The following is a 15,713-nucleotide window of genomic DNA, read 5'->3' as shown; positions in this document are numbered from 1 at the left end:
GTATCACATCAAAACTTTAAAAAAAGTTAACACAAAAATGGACATCTTAATTGAATATCACAAGTTCAACTTCTTTTTCAATGAGTTAATTTGAACATCAATTCCATCAAGTTCTGAAGTTACTGAGTCACTGAGAGCTTTACGTTTCAGTTCCAAACATTTTAAGTCTTTCAACATGGTGCGTTTTGTTTTCTCTTGTTCTTCGTAGGTGTCTTTTTGCCTTTTGAGGACTTCTCGCCTTCGTGACGATGCATTTCGCACAGATAGTATCAAAGGCTTTGAGACTGCAACGGCCTTCACACCACCTGCTGCTTGGATTCCATCATACACTGACCGCTGAGCAATGAGAGAGTCTTCTGCCAGATTATCTACAAGGCATTCTTTGTTGACAGAGAAGCACCTTTCTACTGCAGCATTACCATGAAATAAGATCAGAAGTTGCTTGAAGAATTTCAGTGTAGCTGGTTCAACAAGGCTGGTTTCGGTGATCACCTTCATTAAGTACTGGTCAAGTTTATAATCTTTTCCGGAGAAATCTTTTAAAGCTTCTTTCACCTTGCTTTTTTCACAGAAGCAAATGTATTTTTTTTTTTTTTTTTTTTTTTACCAGATCAGCAACTTCAGGAGCCATGTACTTCTTATCCACAAATTCTTCCAGGGCTGAATTCACACGTGAAGAACGGATGTCCTCATTCAACATCACTTCAGGATCCAAGCAAGTTGCGCCTCTAACAAGCTTCATCTTGAGGGGGCATTTAACACTCAACTTTGTAAACATAGTAACTAAAAACGTTCTGCAGTCATTCCTGAATTGTAGTACATCAGCTTCTTTCAAATTCTTGCATGCATTTTTTGCTCCAAATCCAATATCAATATCACGGGCCAACTTCAAATTACTTTCTTTGGAGATGTCTAGTTTCATTAACTTTGGAGGACTTGTCATTTCTAAAGTCCCAAAGGCCCAAAAATACACAATTTACATTTCTTAGAAGTAAAGAAATAACAGATCAGAAAGTTGGACAGTAAAAAGTTGTTACTATATTACAGAGACTAGAAGATGAAATGGGGAGCAGCTAGGAAGACAGTAAAGTACCAGTTAGCCAGCACTAACTGGTGGAGGAAATTCTCACAATTACTGACCTGATACAACTGTTTCAGTACATGCAGTATGAGGTATAAAAGTATGAAGTATAAAAATATACTCTGAGATTTCAGATTTTCATGACCAGTTGGGTAAATAAAGGACTTTTTCATGGCTTTCATGACCACCAAGCAAAATATATGACTTTTCATGACTTTCATGACCAGTAGACACCCTGAATAACCTTAACTCGACTCAAGTGCTAAGCACGTTCAAGCATTCATTTCAAATAGTACATCCGTCACCTCACACTGAGGATTTTACGAATACGAAATCAAAATTTAAAATAATATATAAAAAAAAACATTCCTTGTTCTAAAGAACAGGGATATTCGAAAAGGCTGAGACAGGTGTTCACTTATTCATTAAGAATAAGGGAAGTTTACGTGCTGTGATTGGAAAGTTTTAAGACAGCTGGCAACACTACTGACGAGTAGATATAAACGCCCATTTTCATGGAAGCGGTGTTTTGGTGTGTCCTTGAGACATGTTGAAACATGCACCGAGATATCTTTATTCAGTGCGGGCGTGAGTGTGTGTCTTGGCGGATTTTTAAGTGCGCAAAATGGATGAAAAATTGGAACAACACATTTGTGTGAAATTTTGTTTTAAAACTGGGAAATCTGCTTTGGAGACTTACGAACTCTTAAAAACAGCTTTTGGAGACAAATATCTGAGCTGGTCAAACGTGTTTATCTGGTTTCACACATTCAAAGATGGTCGCGAGTCAGCTGAGGATGACCCACGGTCTGGCCAGCTTTCAACATCAGAAACTAACGAGAACATTGCGAAAGTTGGCGATTTAGTGAGCTCGAACCGTAGACTTACAATTATGGAGATGGCTGAAGACCTGAATTTAAGTCTCTATACGGTTCAGTCAATTTCAACTGATGATTTGAACATGCGTCGAGTGTCGCGAAATTCATTCCAAAACTGTTGTCACACGAGCAGACACAACAGAGACTTGAAGTGTCCCAAGAACTGTTTATTCGAGCCGAAATAGACTCAGATTCCTTGAATAGGGTAATAACAGGTGATGAATCATGGGTTCATGGGTATGACCCAGAAACAAAGGCCGAATCTTCTCAGTGGAAGAGCCCAGATTCACCAAGACCAAAGAAAGCACGACAAACTCGGTCGAATGTGAAGACAATGTTTTTTTTCGATTCTAAGGGTATCGTGCATCATGAATTTGGCCCTAGGGGGTAGACAGTCAACCAGGAATACTACAAAAGTGCCCTTCAGCGTCTGCGCGAAAATATGCGGCCAAAAAGGCCTGCCCTCTGGAAAGAAATGAATTGGATTCTCCACCACGACAATGCACCAGCGCATTGTGCGTTCTTGATCCAGGAATTTTTGGCCAAATTCAATACTCCTGTGCTTCCGCAACCCCCATATTCCTCAGATTTGGACCCGGCCGACTTCTACCTTTTTCCTAAATTAAAATTTTCATTGAAAGGAAAGAGATTTGACTCAATTGAGGACGTTCAAGCAAATACGGAGAGAGTGCTTCACACCATCACGGAAAATAATTTTAAGGAATGCATCCAAAAGTGGAAACACCGTTGGAATCGATGTGTTCATTCAGGAGGGGATTACTTTGAAGGAGATTCATCAAAATAGCCTGTAAGTACTACCATTTTAAAATTACAAGTCCAGTCTTAAAACATTCCAATCACACCTCGTATATGCTGAATTCAATCTGAATAATTTCAGGAGATAGTGAGATAACCTGGTCCGGGCACACAAAATACCTCTCCCTGGATATCTATTTCAAAGTAAAAATATCACCATTTTCAAAAATTAATTTCAAATGGTTCAACCGTTTTCTCACAATGGGTTTCTTATGCTTATGCATATTGAAAAAGAAAATAGTATAGGAATTGTCCCCTCTACTTCTTAGGAGAAAAAAAATTTGAAAAGAATTCACTTGTTTCTAATGACGAGTTTATCTGTCGAGTTCCATCTCCTTAACTTGAGGGGCTCTTAAGACACTATTTTTGGATATAACTTTTATATTCGTCTCTTCCTCCTTAGGTTGCACATTTTAATCAAAATATTATCATTAAAACCTGACTCGAGAGCTAGCTATATAAAAGTTAACTTGAAATATTTTAACCATTTTATCCAAGTAACATCGATTTCACTTTTATTTAGGTAGATTATTCTCATAATGAGGGTAAGTTGCGCATTCTTGAAAATAAAGAAATGGGTTTGAATCAGGGTGGATTGATTTAAATCAGTCTGATTTAAATCACGATTTAAATCAAGATTTAAATCAGTTGATTTTTTGATCATCAAATCAATGAAATAAAAATCATTGATTTAAATCAAATTCCGAAACAAAATAATTTAAAGTGAAAATAAGTAAAATCCCGTTTCTGTTCTGTTATTTCGGTAACGGAAGTTAATAATCATAATACAATTAGACTCAAATGTACAGCATAGTATGAAAACAAGTGTCACGCAGAGGATGATTAGGGGAAATCACGTTTTGAACGGGTAACGGAGCAATCCTGCTTTCTTCTCTTCGTAACAATGGGTTTGGGCCTTTAAATCGTTAACTATTCCATCATCGACATTTAAGACGAAAATTCTTTTGTCTGCGCGTCTGCTTGTTTGTTCCCATATAATAGGGCGTATTTAGAGGGGTCCTATCCCCCTCCATTTTTTTTAAATTTATAACTTTAGGCGAAATTTGTGTATTTCGTGCCTCAAAGTAGTTCCATTTTTTTTTTTAAGAAAATATGCCCCTACCAAATATCAGTAACTTTTGTGAAAAAAAGTGTCATTTTGATAAACTTTGCTATACTTTTTCCTTAATGCGTAACCTTTTAAATTATATTACCTATTTTTATTCTATTAAAAATCGAATCTTCATTATTCGATTAAAAAAGTATCAAATAGGCCTAAACCTTTTTATTTCGTTTTTTTTCAAGACTGGAGGCACTGTAGAACATGTTACATATCGATGGGTATTTGGACAAAGGTGATATGTCCGTGCCGCAATTTTTGCAGGACAAACTTCAAGGCATCTCATAAATCAGAGGTTCATTCAAAACTTTGTTTTTGTTAATGGAATATTTGCTGGGGTTTTGTTTTCATGTAGTGTGTTACAAATGCAAAAACCCTTCGGACATTATCCATATCAGTCAAAGAAAAATGGACATATCACCTTTGTCCAGATACTCATCGATATGCTTTCACGCCTTTCTGCGTCGAGACAGTGTGTGATGACATAAATTTAAAAAGATATTTTTTGTTATGCCTATTATTCCTATTCTTTTTTTTTTTTTTTGGCACGCTTACATTTTGCATTCAAAAGACTGACATTTTGCACACTCCTTCAGTGTACCCCTTAGTATTTTTCAGATCTCTGCGCGAAAACAGGGGGGTCCAGAGAGGAAAATGTAGAAAAAAAGAGGATAATTTTAACAAAATAGCTTTTTTCTCGATTCAGATGGAGACACATGAATCGTACCGTTTGAAAGGCTGTTCTATTCTGAAGAGAATGATGTACGAACCATGATCCTAGGATAAATAGGGATGTTTCAGGAAACTGTTATCTGAGATCCTGTTTTATAAGGTAATCTGGGGTATTTGGGGGATATTATTTTTCGCGGGCTTACTTTTGCACCTAGAAGATTGAAATTTTGCACATTTATTCAATGCACCCCTTAGTATTTTTCACTGTTTCAGATTTCTATTTTAAAACAAGGGGTTGGTCCAGAGAGGTAAAAAGTAGAAAAGGGTATTTTTAACAGAAAATCCCTTTTTCCGTGATTTTTCCGTCCCAGATACACGATGGAGATTTCAATGGTACGATTGAGAATCTTTTTTATATGAAGAGAATAATGTATCCTCGTCGCCAAAAGTGCCTTTACATCGCCGTGACGGGTATATGACGGCGCAGTACACCAAGGAAGGGATGGTTGCATAAGAAATTGTGATTAATTTTGAAGAGTTTTTATTTTGACTAGGGAAATGACGTAGGTATAGGGAGTAAAGGCACAGATTTGAACCATCTGTACACTGCCATCTCTGAAAAGATTCGCATTCTCAGTTTTTCAATTTATTGTCTTATATGTTAAATTAATAACTGCTAACAATTGCTACTAGCGTTTTTACTCTTCGGAAATTTCCTACGACATGTTCGCAGGACACTTTTCTAAGTCCTAAATTTGTGCGTGAATTATTTCATTCGCTTCACTGACCTTATTTGGGAATGGAATCTAATTACACTGAGCGTGAATATGTTTCGCTGTTGTCAAGCAAGGGCCGTAATAAATATAAATAAGGTTCTTATTATTAAATAAAACACAGAAGTATTTATTGTGTGTATAGCACAATATAATACAGTAACTAAGCAACATGATAATCACTAACACCAGCAGAATTTTTTCCAACGGGAGGGGGGGGGGGCAAAAGGCCCATATAGAGTTTTTCGATTTATTGCCCTATATATTGTTTAAATTCATAACATTTATAATTGGTAGCATATATCTTCTTACTTTTTAAAATCGCCGCTGTAGCCTATTAGTCAGAACATTCATCTCCAGACACGATGTAGAGAGAAGAGAAAGAAAGAGATATGACCAGTAACGTAACTAATTTTACTGCGCCAGGGATCGATTAATAATCAATTTACTCATACCCGCCGCCTACCCCAGGAATTTCAGCTGCTGCGTTATATATATGGTTCTATGTCAAAAGGGCCAGACAAAAGGGCGAGGAAAGGGCTCAGGGCAAAACGGGCCCACGTCGAAAGGGCCCTGCGTCAAATGGACCCGTGTCAAAACGAGACCCGCTACAAAAGAGCCCGAATCAAAAGGGACCTGGTCGAAAGATCTCCGCAACAAAAGTGAACGAGTCAAAACGGCCCCGCGTCAAATGGATCCGGCTCAAAAGGGCCCTGCGATAAAAAAGACCCGAGTCAAAAGGGACCTGGTCGAAAGATCTCCGCAACAAAAGTGAACGAGTCAAAACGGCCCCGCGTCAAATGGATCCGGCTCAAAAGGGTCCTGCGACAAAAAAGACCCGAGTCAAAAGGGTCCTGCGTCAAACTTTTCCAAGTAAAAACGGCCCCGCGTGAAAAGAGCCCAGGTCAAAAGGTATCCGTTCAAAAGAACCCGGGTAAATGGCCACCCGCGACAAAAGGCCCCGACTAAAAACGGCCCCGGGTCATGATATCTTCACGACAAAAGGCCCTGTGCCAAAACAGCCCGAGTCCAAACTGCCCCGCGTCAAAAGGAGCCGGGTCAAAAGGGCCCGCGACAAAGAGGCACTGCGTCAAAAGAGCCCGGGTCAAATGGACCCCGCCTCAAAAGGTCCCGTTTCAAAACAGCCCAGCGTGAAAAAGGCCTTGGTCCAATGCTCTCCGCGACAAAATGACCAGATTCAAAAGGGCCCCGTGTTAAGAGGGGTAGAGTCAAAAAGGCCCTACGTCAAATGGACCGTACCAAAAAGGGTACGCTACAAAAAAACCCGAGTCAAAAAGGCTCGGGTCAGAAGGTCCCGCGACAAAAAGACCCGAGTCAAAACGGCCCTGCGTCAAACGGGCTCGAGTAAAAACGGCTCTGCGTGAAAAGAGCCCTGGTCAAAAGGACCCGGATAAAAGGACTCCACGACAAAAGTGCCTGAGTCTAAACGGCCCGGGGTCAAAAGATCTCGACGACCAAAGGGCTCCAGTCTAAAGGGCCCGGGTGAAAAGGTCTCCGCGATAAAGGGCCCCCGTTTAAACGGCCCCCATCAAAAGGGCCCGGGTCAAAAGGACTCTAGTTAAAAGGGCCCTGCGTCGAAAGATCCCGAGCCAAAAGAACCCCGACTCAAAAGGGCCTTATGTCAAATGGACCCATGTCAAAACGGGCCCTGCTACAGGAAGACCTTAGCCAAAAGTTCCGGGTCAAAAGTCTCCGCAACAAAAGTGTCCGAGTCAAACCGGGCCTGCGTCAAAGGGTCCCGGGCGTAAAGGGTCCTGCGAGAAAAAAAGACAAGAGTCAAAAGGGCCCTGCGTCAAACGGGGCCGAGTAGAAACGGCCCCGAGTTACAAGAGCGCAGGTCAAAAGGGCTCGGGTAAAAGGGCCTCGCGACAAAAGGCCCTGAGTAGAAACGGCCCCGCGTCAAAATTGCCCGGGTCAAAAGGGCTCGAGTTAAAAGGGCCCTGCGTCAAAAGAGGCAGGGTCAAAAGGGCCCCGCCTCAAAAGGGCCTGAGTCAAAACGGCCCAGCGTGGAAAAGGTCCGGCAGAAAGGGCCCCGCGACAAAAAGACACGAGTCAAAAGGGCCCAGCGTCTAAATTGTCCGGTAAATACGGTCCACGTGTAAAAAGCCTGAGATGAAAGCAACAGTGGAAATCAGGCATGCACAAGGGGAAAGTATCCCCTTAGTAAGTTGAAGTTTTTGTGCAAAAGAAGGAAAAATATCTGTAGTTATTAGTAACAAAGAGGAAATTTGAATGGTGAAATTAGATTTGTTTGGCTGTTGATTGTTCTGCAACAATCGCTATCGCTTAAGTCGTTCTCCATTAAAGTTTGTTTGCACTTCCGACTGTCTGAGTTTGTATTCTTGATACATAGCCTAATCAAACTCTATCTATTATTGACTTTCCCCTTAGTTCTAAAATTTCATTTCTACCCCTGGATCAAAGTATAGAATGAAAAATATTCTGTGGAAAAGATTAGTATAATGTTGCTGTGAGAAGACATATGTGGATCTGTATACAGGTCATTGGGACAGAACAATAATAACGACATGCGTAGACGCACTGATTTGAAGTGGATGTTTCCTTCTGAGTACTCATATCTTTATAGGGAATATATACTTGACACAGCGTACCATTTAAATCTGCGCAGTACGTGAATTCCGCCATATTGCATATCTCACAATATTGTTTTAAATGTAAAAGGTTATGATTTTACACTTCAACCTAGGCTTGAATATTCTCCCAAATGAGAATGTGAACTCATTTTTTACACATCATCTGTTTGGGACAGGGAATGCTATGTTTGACATATGTATGTAATAGAAAAAATGTATTGTGACAGGGCAGTAACTAAGAGACACATGAACGGAGTAAACGAAAATGTTACAATTTGGCATTGGTGTAGAAACAGCGTTAAATGATTTAGTGTACATCATGGGTGCCATCTTGAATTCCGTATATTGTATACCACACAGTGGGTGATATCAATAAAACGGAGAAGTTACTTATTATTCCCTAATTTGTAGTAGTTACTCGCATTGGTATCAATAAAAAGAGAACTGAGCACTACTCGTCTCGGCTGACCTCGGAGAAGCCCCGCCCTTCTGGAGAAACCACACCTCTATTCTCGATCCGAGTAACTATTTCGCGTTTGATATCAATAAAAATCAGACTCCTCTGTGATGCTAGTAACTTCTCCAAATTTGTGGAGCAAGCTAAATAGGTGACTCCGTGCGAAATATGGCAGAGAATATGATTGTTTTACTACGTAGAAAAACTTATAAACTGCATAAAAATGAAATGAAAAATGAAATGAAATCTTTAGTTTTACGTCCCACGGTTATGCCGGTTAGGCTAAAGGAGACGGTGATGATAAGAGATGAGTGAAATGGTGGAATGAAGAAAGTGGGAGGAAACGGGAGAATCCCGAGAAAACCCACGAGCACGGTGTTTGTCCACCACAAAGTCCACACGGCGCGAGCTGGGATCGAACCAGGGACGCCAAGCACCGGAGGTGAACCCTCTACCACTGAGCCACGGCGCCCCCTGCATAAAAATGTTAGAAATGGAGATTACAAACAGCATTATAAGTTTATGAAAGAAAATGTAGAGTGGTTAGCACATTTTTTAAGGAGAATCAACCGAAATTCGGGGTGGTGCACTACGTAATGATGAAAAGATGCGGGTTTTCTTCAAGGGCGCCGATCCTGTGGGGGCCAGGGGGCCCGGGCCCCCCAAAGCTTATGTGGGCCCCCTATTGTATTTATGAATATACAATATTTGGCATAATTAGAGTGCAATTTGTCTTAAAATCCTGATATATATACCTTCTGCATCTGAATGCCCACCCAAATTTAGAGAAATCGGTGCCCTGGTTTTCTTGCGTTACGTGAGTGATCCGGGATTCCAGGTCGAAATGTCAGGGGATTCTGGTGTGGCTCAAAGTTCTGTGCCTATGACTACCTGAAAATGGATTGTTTCCGGAAGTGTGCGTAATATGCAAACAGCAAAGGCAGAGTGGCAAGAACAATATACATTTCCTGGTGCTATCGGAGCACTAGACTCTACACAAGTGGCATTAAAGAAACCTAGTATTTTGGAGAGTAATACGTTAATAGGAAGAGCTATTTCGTGGCTAAGCGGTTAGCGTACATGCCTTTGGCATAGAAGACCCGCGTTCGATTCCCGGCAGGAGCTCATGTGGTTCGGATTCCACGTTAATCAGTGGGTTCCGTCTCATATAGGCATGCTACTGAAAAGGACGTTAAACTAATATCAACTCAACTCAACGTTGATAGAAAGGGTGTATACATGAGAATGTATTTGTTTATGTCAAGGCGAAAGGGGAAAGGTATGGTGTGGAAAACGCAATCAGATGGACGTGCTTTATGACGTGAGTGGCTGGACTTTTTTAAAAAGAAAACAAAGGAGTCAAGTGTCTGATTTCGTTCTTAAAGCCAAACAATCTACAAAGACCTTGGACAACATGTGATATGCGCTTGTCGTGTTAATCTTGATATTGCTGGATTCGAATCAACATCCATTAGCTCAAAAAGGTTTATTCCCATGGTTTAAGTATTACTTTCTTCTATCCCGTTTTTTATATATTTTCTTCTTTTTTATTTTTGTTTTACTCTCGCTCGAATATTAAAGATTCTCTTTTGAATTTGTATCTCAGTCGTAGATGTATTTGGTATTTCGTTGCATTTCACTGTAATTACCTTCAGTTTCGGCTTTTCTTAGTTTACTTTCTGGTAGCTGTGACTTTGAAAGTACCATTGGAAACTCTTTTATAACACAAATGCACTTTGACTGAAACTGTTGTTGCCACCTGCCCGTTCCATGGCGTTTAGGATACTACGCCATAGGTTAAAAACAACGAAATTACCGCGCGACGGATGGGAGAAATGAGTAATCACTTCTTTTATTGATACGACTCACTACTACGCGCAGAAGAAACGCGAGTGAACGTTCATAAATCTGGAGCAGTCTAGACCTGAGTAGTGGCTGGTTTTATTGATACGAAATTGAGGGAGGAGATTACTCCAGCTGTAGTTACTCCGATTCACGAGCAGGACTTCTCAGGAGTAGTTACTTATTTTTATTGATATCACCCAGTGTTTCGAAATAGATAGAGGTAGATGCGTGTCACATAAATTGATGCTAGAATCTTCCTACAAATTACCTTCATTGTCCGTTTCAAAAGCATCGGAATCCAGTGTTGCCAACAAATTTTTCGGAAAATCAGGAAAATTCTTATCCAAAATCCAGGAAAAATCCAAAAATCTTGAACAGAAATATCATTTTTCAGTTTACAAATCTGTGTTTTGCAATAACCGTCATTCTGTATCTACTTGTTGCAATTTACTCTATTCTATATCATTAGGAAAGTCAGTTACGAGAGGAGCAATTGATTGTGCCGATTTCTTTATCTCATTTGATGGGCTAATCATCTCCAAATGTTTCATGACGGTATTATGAAGCGTATCTCTCTCTCGAGTTGAGTTGAGTTGAGTTGAGTTTAACGTTTCGTTCAACAGCAAGGCTATGTGAGAGGCGGACCTACTAATTAACGTAGAATCCGAACCACATAAAGTCCCACCGGGAATTGAACCAGGTTATTCCACGCCAAAATCATGTACGCTAACCGCTTAGCTACGGGGGAGCTCATATCTCTTTCGAAAAATGAAATTAAATGAAATCTTAAGTTTTACGTCCCACGGTTATGCCGGTTATGCTAAAGGAGACGGTGATGATGAGAAATGAGTGAAATGGTGGAACGAAGAAAGTGGGATGAAACGGGAGAACCCCGAGAAAACCCACGAGCACGGTGTTTGTCCACTACGAAGTCCACACGGCGCGAGCTGGGATCGAACCAGGGACCCCAAGCACCGGAGGTGAACGCTATGCCACTGAACTACCGCGCCCCCGTATCTCTTTCGAATTTGATGTATTGCTTCAATATATAATTCAAGACACCTGAGTTAAAAATCTTGCAGTCCATAATTTGGGAGATTTCTTGATGCCATGGATAGGGAATCTTTTGCTGCAAAGTACATTTCATCTGCAGATAAGAACTCCTTTTGGTTTCTGAACTCTACATTTTTCTAAGAGCTTTCGGATCATGCGCAAAACCAGGAGTTTTCAACATTTTTTTTTAAAAAAAATCAGTAGACCAGGAGATAACTTAAAAAACCAGGAAATCTCCTGGATTATCAGGAGACCTGGCAACACTGTCGGAGTCTACATTACTTATTATTTCCGTAATCCTTCGGGCGCGAAAATACGCCACTATCATAACCACGAGTTGTCCCGGTGTTATTCATACCCAAAGGTTAACTAAAAAGACGAAGTGAATCCTAACTAATTACAAGAAGGGTGTTCAAACAGCCATACACACTTCCACTGGCTAATAGAAAAAGGAGAACAAAAATAGCTACATGTTTTTTTCCTTCTCAGTACTCATATCTTTATAGGGAATATATTCTTGACAAACATATAATTTAAATCTACGCAGTACGTGACCCGTACCCACGAAGGTGACAAATATTCGTGAAAAGTAAACAGAAGGGAGTAGTTTTATGTTGCTGTTGTTTCCTTCCGTCGCAGGAACTGACCTTGGTAGGTGCGAGGCAACCAAGACCAAAGTTGTCTCCCTGACTGAACGCCTTGTAACAAGAGAGCAACTATAGTTGTCCATGGGTCTCACGTCTCATAGTTCTAAGTATTTGCAGCTATACAGCGAGCTGTGTGCGTTCTGTGCCACTCTATGTCCCCCAGCTGTGGCTGTTTGCGAAAATATTGTTTGATTTTCATTGGGATAAGGCAAGACAATCTCAAGAGAAGCCCTTCACTGTAGCGAGTGACGTCACACAAAGTAGTGATAGGCAGGCGCACAATGTGCTGGGTGGAGACACCTAGCACAACGCGAGAGTTTTTTTAAAAAGAAACAAGCTGTTTTACAGACATTTTTGTAAATCATGATATATATATACAGGATGTTTCAAAACAACACCGACAACGTTTGGAAGGTGATTCCTGACACCAAGATAAGACAAAAAGTATAGACCAACCTAGGTGCACAAATGCTTCCTTTCGGAGTTATAGGCTGTCGAAAACATGAAAAAATGAACTTTAATGGTCCATAGCCCCAAACATATGGGACCTAGTCGGGTCAAGACTTCACTTAGGAACTAGCGTGTACTCTATCCAAAAATACATGTTTCAGAATCGTGCGGTACTTCCGCAACAAATTTTATAGAAGGAATTTGGCTACGGGCATATAATTTGAAACACTCACCAACAACCTCTATAAAAAATGTCGCGGAAGTACCGCAGGATTCTGAAACATGGATATTTGGATAGTGCACATATTAGATCCTAAGTTAAGTCTTGACCCGACTACGGTAGGTCCCATAGTTTTGGACCTTTACATTTCTTTTTTTCGCGTTTTCGGCAGTCTATAACTCAAAGGAAGCATTTGTGTACACAGGTTGGTCTATACTTTTTGTCTTATCTTAGTGTCAGGAATCAGCTCCCGAACGTTCTCGGTGTTGTTTTGAAACACCATGTATATAGTAATTTTGAATGATACGCACTAAGTGCTAAGAAGAGAGATATGTATATATATAGAACTTAAATCCTATCACATTAAAATTGTTATTGTCCGCAGAATAATGGTAATAGAAAACATACGTATTATATAAAAAAAATCTTAGAAATTATATTTCTGACAAAAATTTCAAGAGGATAATAGGTTAGTAGGATTTATAACTACGGGTTCTTCTAAAATCTTTGTATCATGCTAGATCGCATAGAGAATTTTTCGTTTAAATAAAACATATCTGATTAGAAAGAGATTATACTTCAAAGAGAAATATTTAAATTCAGTTTAACTTTTAAATACTTGATGAATCAAGCAAATGAAAACAAGTGGCATGAAAGGTAACTGAGAAATTTAGTATTTGGTAACTGAGAAATTAAAAAAGTAATGTGCAGGATACTGAAATTTCTAGCGTCGTCTCGGAAACGAGACGAGAAGTGTATGTTCTAATAAGAGTTAAGACAAGAGGTGTATGTCCAATTTCGAGAGGAGACAAGAAACGACAATTCTTGTCTCATTTTCGAGACAAGTCTCATGGGTAACAATTCACTGAAGTCTTAGATACCAGTGTTTAGTATTACATGATACATAGTAAAAGTTCATAAATTATTACAGTGATTTTAAGATCACAATGAAGAGTAAAATGAAATCTGTCAGTCTTACGTCACACGATTATGCCAGTTAGGCTAAAAGAGACGATAATGGTGGGAAATGAATGAAATGCTGGAATGAAGAAAGGGAGGAAACGGGAGAATCCCGAGATAACCCCAGAGCCTGGACAATGAAGAGTATTTATCAACATTTTAAGATACGCAAGTTATTACATAATATACTTCAATAATAAATATGATTTAAATATTGATATATTACACTCTTAGTGGAACTCTCGTAACTCGGAAGCATTCTAATAATTTCTAGATAAAATTAAGAAGAAAGCCAAGGCATAAATTTATAAAACGAGAAGAGAAATAATTCTTCGAGAATCAAAACGAGACGAGAATCCAACACTTAATTTAAGAGACGACCGGAGAAAACTTTATTTCTCGACTCGTCTCGTGCGGAACAGTACACAAACGTTCAAATCAAGTCTTCCGTGTCACTAAGGAGGAAGAAGATTGATGGCTCAGTGGTACAGCCTTTAAATTTGATGTGAGGACCATAATCAATCCCAAATATAGTATGTTCCTCACGAGAAAGACGAGAAATAAGATTTTCTCGTCTCGTCAATTTTTATAGAATTCTCGTCTCGTCTCGATTTTCGAAGACGATTATTTCTCTTTCGTCTCGATAATCTAAAAAGTTTTTCCCGTCTCTTCTTGTCTCGTAAACTAGTTTCTGGTCTCGATTCAGAAGAAATACTCTGCTAATTTGTATGTCGCTTGATGGCAATTGAAGGGAGTACTATAAATCTGTTTTGAGATCAGCTCTATGTAATTGGGAGAGAGACGAAACCAAATCAAACAAAACGTGAATTTTAGCTTTCTTCTTGAGAAACGAGATTATATGAGATGTAGATGGTAGATCTACAGTTTAAAGTGGAACTCGAACTCGAGCTCTTATACAGAAAAGGCTCATGCGCTAGTCGTTAGAGCAACAGTTACGGCTACGATAATAACGATAATAATATATATATCAGTGATTAACGCGGACTTTAGTAAGATTGTGGCTTAAGTCAATAAAAATTACATGATGTAACCAACACTTTTAACAATTAGCGCGAAGAGCGCCAAATCATCATAATGGATTTGAGTGTAGAACTGAAAAGAAAGAGAAAAACATTCTCATTGGAATACTTTGACAGAATCCACATATTTGGATGTTCGTAATTATTACATAATGTGGAATTATATATAGAAAGTTGTCACATTACAATCACACTTTTTTTGTCTTTACCCTGTGGAGTATGCAACGAAAGTTTTGGGATTTAACTTCTCGTAAGATATTATGTAAAAATAAATATGTATTATGTTAGAATATATATTCAAAACTCACACTTTGTATTTCATTATTGAACTTACTGTAATATGAACTTCTAACTTTATTATAGCGTTCACCTCTGGTGCATGGGGTCCTGGGTTCGATCCGAGCCCACGCAAAGTGAACCTTGTGCTGGATAAGCACCGTGTGCGTGGGTTTTCTCGGTGTCCTCCCATTTCTTTCCACTTTCTTCATTCCACCATTTCATTTATTTCTCATAATCACTGTCTCCTTTATCCTAGCCGGCATAATCGTGGGACGTAAAACTTAATGGAGGCAATTTTCAGTTGATCTTGAGATCTCGTAGCGACTAGGTGTTCGTGTCCATGCGCTTTGTTGTTTCGATGTTTTCGGACCTCTGGGGTCGAAATTTTCTCCAGGATAGTACTTGCGCTATCTGTTTTCTGCATTACATTTTTTCTGTGGTTTTCTTGGGGAGTGTTACGGAGGTGTGTGCAGAACTCCGAACTAGCAGATTGTGCAGAAGGTGGTTTCTTGCAATTTTCTACAGAATATTGGACGTTGCATGCTTAAATATTCTTGTTTTTTACCATCTTTCCAAAGAACCAAGAAGACTTCATGAGGAGTATTCGGATGACTCTCATTCAAGATCACCTAAAATTAAGGGGCGAATGCGGGACATTTTCTCGTAGGCTTCGGCAGTCATTGTTACGACTAACTGGTGGGAACATCAATGAAGACCGTCCGCAGACAGATTCTCCAGCTAAAAGGAGGAGATGTGCTATTTGTCCTCGAATTGATGCAAAAAAGAAAAGTCCTTGGATTTGTTCTG

The 15,713-nt window shown here is 39.6% G+C and overlaps 1 protein-coding gene across 3 annotated transcripts in view; it reads right to left on the bottom strand.

Moving 5' to 3' along the window:
• Vsp37A (Vacuolar protein sorting 37A) overlaps positions 1 to 15,713 on the bottom strand; it is a 360,401-nt gene that overhangs the window by 58,418 nt on the left and 286,270 nt on the right. The gene's annotated exons all lie outside the window — the stretch shown is intronic.

This window comes from Thermobia domestica, chromosome 3 (genome assembly GCF_964235325.1).
Source record: "Thermobia domestica chromosome 3, izTheDome1.hap1.1, whole genome shotgun sequence".
NCBI lineage: Eukaryota > Metazoa > Arthropoda > Insecta > Zygentoma > Lepismatidae > Thermobia > Thermobia domestica.
Note: the sequence above shows the minus strand (reverse complement) of the source record. Positions and strands in the feature narration are given on the sequence as shown.